Source organism: Schistosoma mansoni, assembly GCF_000237925.1.
Source record: "Schistosoma mansoni, WGS project CABG00000000 data, supercontig 0177, strain Puerto Rico, whole genome shotgun sequence".
In the NCBI taxonomy this organism is placed as follows: domain Eukaryota; kingdom Metazoa; phylum Platyhelminthes; class Trematoda; order Strigeidida; family Schistosomatidae; genus Schistosoma; species Schistosoma mansoni.
In genome coordinates, this window is record NW_017386061.1 from 293,093 (window position 1) to 300,870 (window position 7,778).

The 7,778-nt window shown below is 36.7% G+C and overlaps 1 non-coding gene across 1 annotated transcript; it reads left to right on the forward strand.

Annotated features, from left to right (window-relative positions):
• Nucleotides 1–290: 290 nt before the first annotated feature.
• Nucleotides 291–362, forward strand: Smp_tRNA_02059_Pseudo_TTG.1.1. Its single transcript has one exon. It is a non-coding gene (tRNA).
• The last annotated feature ends 7,416 nt before the right edge of the window (nucleotides 363–7,778 follow it).

Here is a 7,778-nt window from a genome sequence, read left to right on the forward strand (position 1 = left end):
GCAAATGGGCTCCAGTACCCTGAAGGAACAAATGGCGTATGAATCAATCGTCGGTCACCGTCTACCATGGGACTGCATCTCCTCACGATGCTCCACTGCCTTGTGGACTAGACCCTTAGGTCAAAGGCTCGAGGTGTGGCCCCCTGAGAAAACTACCTGCTTCAGTCTGGGCACCCGGACAGTATCACAGCCCTCACACAAATCAAATGAGATTTGTGAGGCGCATATTTATCTGGTGCTTCCTTGTACCAATATTTATGTGTTTAAATGAATAAGTAAATAAATATCAGGACTCAGTAGCTGAGTGGATAACGCTATGGCATTTGAATCGAAAGGTACTGGGTTCGAGTCCCAGACGGAACATCAACTCTGAGATGCAGGTACATCCATCTGACGAGTCCCAAATGGGACGAAACGCACGACTTGGACTCCACCACTAGCCACTATCCATCTTTGCTTATAACTTGAATCAGTTTATAGGTGAAATAAAATCGTAAGATAAATGATGAGAATGAATATAGTTGATATAGGATGAGATAGAGCAATGGGATTACAAATCAGAAATTACGTAATATGTAGAATAATATGAATTAGGTCAGATATAGTAGATAGGAGTGGATGCCGAATAAATTTTTTCTAGAAGGTTAGCAATTGTAATAATAATAATGATGACAATGATAAGATATGTAGGTAAAATAAAATTAGGATATAAAAATGAACATCAATCAAATTCAATTAGTATTGTTTGTTTGAACATCAATCAAATTAATGTCACCATATTATAAAATTGATTATTAACAAGTTGACCCTGAAGTTGGCCAGTGTAAAAGGAGCGGATGAACATATTTCTTTTAGATGCAAAGCTCTTGCTTTTTGACCCGAATAGCAATTGCCTCAGCCGTCTGCAGATTCTTAATCTGACGGAATTAGGTAGACTGTTGATAATACGATATATTATTGCGAAAGAATGCTCCATGTTGGCTGTATGTCCCGTCTGAATCAAATGGGCTAAAATGGAGCTGTTAACCGTTTTAACTACACCTTTGCTTAACCACACTGGGAGGTACTCACGAACTCAAATATACAAATTCCTAGAACATCTGCCTATATAACGTGCCCCGCAAGAGCAGTTGAACTGATAAATACAGAAAGAAGTGGCTAGTCTAGGCAATTTATCTTTCAACTTCGGAGTGATCATTGGACGCGTGGAAAACATTAGTTGTAGTTTGTTTGCATTAAAAGTTCTTTGGATTGATCTTCGTAACTTCAGTCTTAGCATTTCACTAGGTGCATCGCCTCTGAATTGTAGGCGTATATACAGAGAATTTTTATTCATAATTAGGCATTCTTCATGCTCTCTTTTGTTGGCTATGTATTTATTTATAAATTTCTCCGGATATCCATTTTCTTTCAGGGGCGTGTATGATGCCTTTTTTCATCTTCAACCGTATCTCGAGAGCACATAGTCTTGACTCTATGGTGTAATGTCTTAATCAGGTTCCTTTTGTATTGTAAAGGAACAAAACTAAGAAAGTTTGCATATTGACCGGGTATAGAAATTGTACCCACAGAAGACATTAGAAAATAGTCACACAATATAGTGAATTGATTGGAGTTCGAATTGTACGTCATTGGATCCTGGATCAATGGTCTAGACACTACCTATACTTGTGAGAACGAAGGTTTTGAATTCGTTTCCCGGTTGGGGTGGGTCGTGGATTCTCAGAGCCGAGAAGATCCATGCTAGAACAAAACGGCTGTCCAGCGCTCCCATATTTTTAATAGGTGTCTAAGATCGGCTCATGATTGGGTTAAAAGATGGCCTGCTTTAATATCTGGGCTACCTGAACATGTTCGAAACATTATTGCTGAGTTATGTGAACAGATACTCGGCCTAATAAATACATATAGCTGAATTTCATTACATATTGAGATCAGTTCGGAGTGTCATTAGAAACTAAAAAGCTTAGATGGCTGTTTCGTACTATTTTGGGGTTCCTCAACACTAATTATCAACGGCTTCGAGTAGGATATGACCAAAAACGTTCAAATCATGTGGCAAGTGGATTACTTTTAAATCATTCAGCTGAAATTCAACAGTCCATATTTTCAACTTCAGATAATTCGTGATATTAGGCCATGACCATCCTACGTAACTGAAGAATAACCAGTTTATGCTTGACATGAATGAAGTGAATATCAAGGATGGGATTGAAATAATGTAAAAAGTGTAAAACTGCCCCTACGTGCGATGTTTTATGGTGTACGAGTAGGTTGGAAGAAAGCTAGGGGTGGCCAGACCAAAACGTAGCACAAATCCATGAAGTCATTGACAACTGGACTGAGCCATGTTGGTAGGTGTAAACTACCTGGTAGGGATCCACGAGATGATAGCATCCGATGGTTAGAGACCTTGGATGACATGGCTCAAAATCGTTTGCAATGGCGCAGATGCATTCAGTCTTTGTGTTCTCCCAAATTCTAACCTTCTGAATTCTTCATGTCCCTTTTTTTCTTTCCAAATTTATTTCACTGGATTATACTCCTTTAATAACATCTTCAAACCCTAATCTTTCCGATTACTGCTTATACTCTTACTTCCTCTACCACTATGGGATTTGAATCGACAACTGCATCTCTGTGCTAATGTGGTATGGCAACTCGAACTAATGTACGTACGTACTAAGTTCTACGTTGTGACTGACTGACTCCTGATTATGGGAAACTTAATGTTATTGATAATTACGTGTCAGTGAGAGTAATGTGTAGCATTGGACTTCAAGACATATTTGCTCTATTCAAAACCATATTAACACCATATCCTTACTGAATAACACTGTTTTCATTAGATTCTACTCTAACATAAAGTGAAATTCACACGCATCTATTAAATCAGTCAAGTTTGTGATCATTCATCTAAATCTTAGTAAAATAGAGGTTTAAAAACTATGGAATTTTGGACCTTTACTCAGTGATCTAAAAGTATGACGTAGCTCAGAATGAGGAATTTAAAGTTGTTGTGTTATCTGAGCTGAATGGTTTGACAATTAAGCCTTAACTGTCCTTCTTGACAACCTGCTCAGCTTATATTTCAAAAAAGAAGACCTGTTTTTGAAATAGGTGATGATTTTGTTTAAAAAGATAATGAACGCCTAATAACTTAAACATTCAGCTCATAGAATACCATGACTTCAAAAATTCGTCATTTCGATCCAACAAAACTTTATTTAACATAAAATTCAAACAATAATTATAAGTTGAAAAAAATAATTTTTTTGTTCATATTTAACTAACTCGTTTAGTAGATTGGTCATGTGACGTAACACCAGAAAAAAATATCAGGGGTTAGAGGTAAGTCAGTAAATTGATTTTTTTTTCTTTTTACTTCTTTTAACTTGGGTATTTATTTATTGATTAGTTACAATTAGATAAAAATGAACGATTGTCATAAACACATGATTATTTTTTTCTTTTTTTTATACTATGAACACATTAATTTACACATCTAAAAAAAGTGTATTTTTGTTTGTTTGTTTGTTTTGATTAGAATTATTTGACGCATTTATACATGATATACGTGTTAATTAATCAAAAAGAAAACTAGAATAGAATAGTTGAACTGTAACATATACATTTCAATTAAGACTAATGAAATTTCAGTCAAAAACAAGATAATTCAATCCATTTTAGAATGAGTTAAAAAAAGATAATTTTTTATTTATATTTCAGAAGGGGTTTTGTGGAGATTTAGTATTTTCATAGTTGAAGCTAGACCTGGAAACACTGGATGGCCGTTTCTTCCTTTTGTAGGACTCCTCAGCAGTGCACATCCGCGACCTGACCTCGAGAGATTCGAACCCAGGACCTGCCTGGTTGGAGTTAGACATAAACACTATCGGATGCCGGCTCAGTGGTCTAGTGGTTAAGTGCTCTGGCGCGGAACTGGTAGGTCCTGGGTTCGAATCTCGCGAGGTCAGGTCGTGGATGTGCACTGCTGAGGAGCCCCACAAAAGGACGAAACGGCCATCTAGTGCTTCCAGGTTTTCCACGTGTAGCTTCAATTGACTCACGCTTTCAACTATGAAAATATTTATTTATATTTCAGTTAATAAATATCATTTGGTTTTAATTAAACAAATGGGATTTTTGTAAAGCCGTTATAATTGGATTCTGTATGGTATTAGTTATATAACTGTTTCTATAAACAAAGAGGTAGTCTTTAGATTCTTAAATATGTCTTGATACTTCAACAGGAAAATTATGAATCGGAAGATGTGAGTAAAAACATAAAGACACTGTATGAGAGTTTAATTTGACACCTAAAACGAATATCTGAATATACTGAATTTCTATATGACACCAATTAAGTTAGATTTGTATCCATTAGACTGAGTATTATTTGACCTTGATTAATTAATATTTTATTGGACAAATATAAGTGTATGCGATATCATAAAATTAAGCACCCCCTAATGACCTGATACGGCCTAGGGTCGGGAGAGTCAGCTCTTCATCTCAAACTGCTCTCACGTGAACACGCGTATACAACCACTGTCAGGGAAGTCCTACTCACTGCCTTCCCAAGGCATTACTGTCGTTTACGAAATTGAGAGGACGAAAAGCCAATGTCCGGTGCTTTAACCGGGTTAAAGAATATAGAGAGTCCACCTAGGAAAGTTGAAAAACCCTGATTCCAAACCAGTGGTAAACATGGGCTCCAGGAACCAAAGGAAACAAATGGCGTATGAACCTATTGTTGGTCACCGGGGGACTGCATCTCCTTAAGTTGCTCCATTGCCTTGTGGATTAGACCTTTAGGTCACAGGTTCCAGTCGTGACCTCCTAAGAAAACCACCTGGCTCGGTTTGGGCGCTCGCGCAGTATCACAGCCCTCACAGAAATCAATGATAACTGCTACTGGTCTCATATTTATTGTGTGGCGCATATGTATTTGGTGCCTCATTGTACCAATGTTTATATGTTCAATGAAATAAAACACGCTTATAACTAACAAATATAACTAATATAATTACTACTCCTTAAAATGTGATTACATGTCATAAAAAATTAAAAAATAAATCAATATGTATATCAATCATACTTGAGTCAACCAAGTCTTTGTTCCCCATACCAGAAGTAGACAGTGAATTTATTTATATTTCTAGAGATTGAACCCAGAAAAAAAAAACATATATATAGGTTAAATAATAATTAATGTTAGCAAGAAATCTTTCAGAGTTGTATCATAAGTGAATTAACTATTTCAGAGTTATATTATACAATCAACACTCCAGCAGAAGCACTGAAAGCAGATGTAGCAGCAACTGCAAAGATACTCGAAATTCTCTTTAGCAAAACTTGTGATGAAGAACAAGTACCAACAGACTGGAAAGAAGGACTTCTGATCAAAATACCAAAAAAAGGCGATCTCAGAAAGTGTGATAACTACAGGGTCATCACTCTTCTCTCAATACCAGGAAAAGTCTTCAACAGGATATTGTTAAACAGAATGAAGGACTCCGTTGACATACAACTTCGAGACCAACAGGCTGGATTTCGTAAGGATCGATCGTGTATAGACCAAATCGCAACTCTACAGATCATTATGGAACGATCAATTGAATGGAATTCATCACTCTACATCAACTTCATTGATTACGAGGAAGCATTTGATAGCGCAGACAGGACAACACTATACAGCCGTCTTCGACACTACGGCGTGCCTGAGAACATAGTCAACATCATACGGAATTATTATGATGGATTAAACTGCAAAATCGTGCATGGAGGACAGATCACTGACTCGTTCGAAGTAAAGAACGGTATCAGGTAAGGTTGCTTACTCTTACCCTTTCTCTTTCTCCTGCTGATCGACTGGATCATTAAGATGTCAACATTTGGAGGGAAGCACGAGATAAAGTGGACAGCTAGGATGCAACTGGACGATATAGACTTCGCAGATGATCTGGCTCTTCTATCACACACACAACAACAAATGCAAGAGAAGACGACCAGTGTAGCGGTAGGTCTCAATATGAACAAAGGGAAAAGCAAGATTCTCCGATACAACACAACATGCACCAATCGAATCACACTTGACGGAGAAGCTTTGGAGGATGTGAAAACCTCTGCATATCTGGGCAGCATCATCGATGAACACGGTGGATCTGATGCAGAAATGAGGGCGCGGATCGGCAAAGCAAGAACAGCATATTTACAACTGAAGAACATCTAGAACTCAAAACAATTATCAACCAACACCAAGATCAGAATTTTCAATACAAATGTCAAGACAGTTCTACTGTATGGGGCCGAGACGTGAAGAACTACGAAAGCCATCATCCAGAAGATATAGGTGTTTATTTACAGTTGTCTACGGAAAATACTTCGGATCCGTTGATCAGACACTATCAGTAACAGGCTACTGTGGGAGAGAACAAACCAGATTCCAGTGGAGGAAGAAATTAGGAAGAAGCGCTGGAAGTAGATAGGTCACATATTGGGGAAAGCACCCAACTGCGTCACAAGGCAAGTCCTCACATGGAATCCTGAAGGTCAAAGGAAAAGAGGAAGACAGAAATGGAGACAGACATGAGAAGAATGAACAAAAGTTGTATAGAACTAGAAAGGAAGGTCCAGGACAGAGTGGGTTGGAGAATGCTGGTCGGCGTCGTAAGTAAGCAAGTAATTAAATAATAAAACTCATGTTTTTTCCCGAGTAAATTATCACCTCAGCTCTACCTAAATTCATAAACAAAATGAATTCTATTAAATATGTATGTTGCATGAAAATTATACCCACATAATATTGTACTCAGAGTACACTTTAGGAGAAACTCAATATATAAATAGAAATTTTTACAAATTAAACTACTTATAGTGGAACCTCTTGTAAATGTTATCCACAATAACTAGTAAATTAATGATAGGTAGCTTTTTTCCAACATACAGGGATTTATTCGGTGTACTGTTTCGAATTCAATTTGACCTTTCAAGTTCCTTTATAATGTCTATTAAAGAAGAAGAAACCAGCTCTACACCTGAAATCTTTTCAAAGTATATGATTTTCTAGAGTTTAAGGTATCTCTATCGAATTTCTGGTCACTACTTCTGCTAATGTCAAATAAATGTATGTATAATGAGTTACCTACAAAGTTGATAAACATACATTGATAACATTGTTATAAGAATAACACACTTTCATTCGCTTGATTTTGTGATGAAGAAAACGTTTAGTTGAATAACTCAAATTAATTTAACGACCAATTATTTATCATTACAAATTAAGAAAGACTGAAATGTATACACTTAGACGAAAATTAAGCTGCCAAGAGATCAAATAACATAAATAATAAAAACATTTGATATGATAAAAATGAGAATTAGGAAAGAAACAAAATATTTACTGGATTTTTTTTCGAAAAGGTTTTTCACATAAAAATCTCGAGCTAGTGGTTCAGTCAAACAATTAAGATTTCAAATTCATTTAGTATTGTTTGTTGGAATCTTCCCATCGATGTGTTAGGACTGCAACTGGTTAGTCTTTAATTGGCATATGTGCATACTGTGCGTATCGCCTCGATATAGCCTTAATTCACAAGCATGGTAAGCAGAGATGGATAGTGGTTAGCAGTAGAATTAAGGCTATATCAAGGCAATACGCACAGTATGCACATATGCCAATTAGAGACTGACCAGTTGCAGTCCTAAACACATCGATGGGAAGATCCAAACAAACAATACTAAGTGAATAAGCAAAGAAGTTCTCACTTTTATGA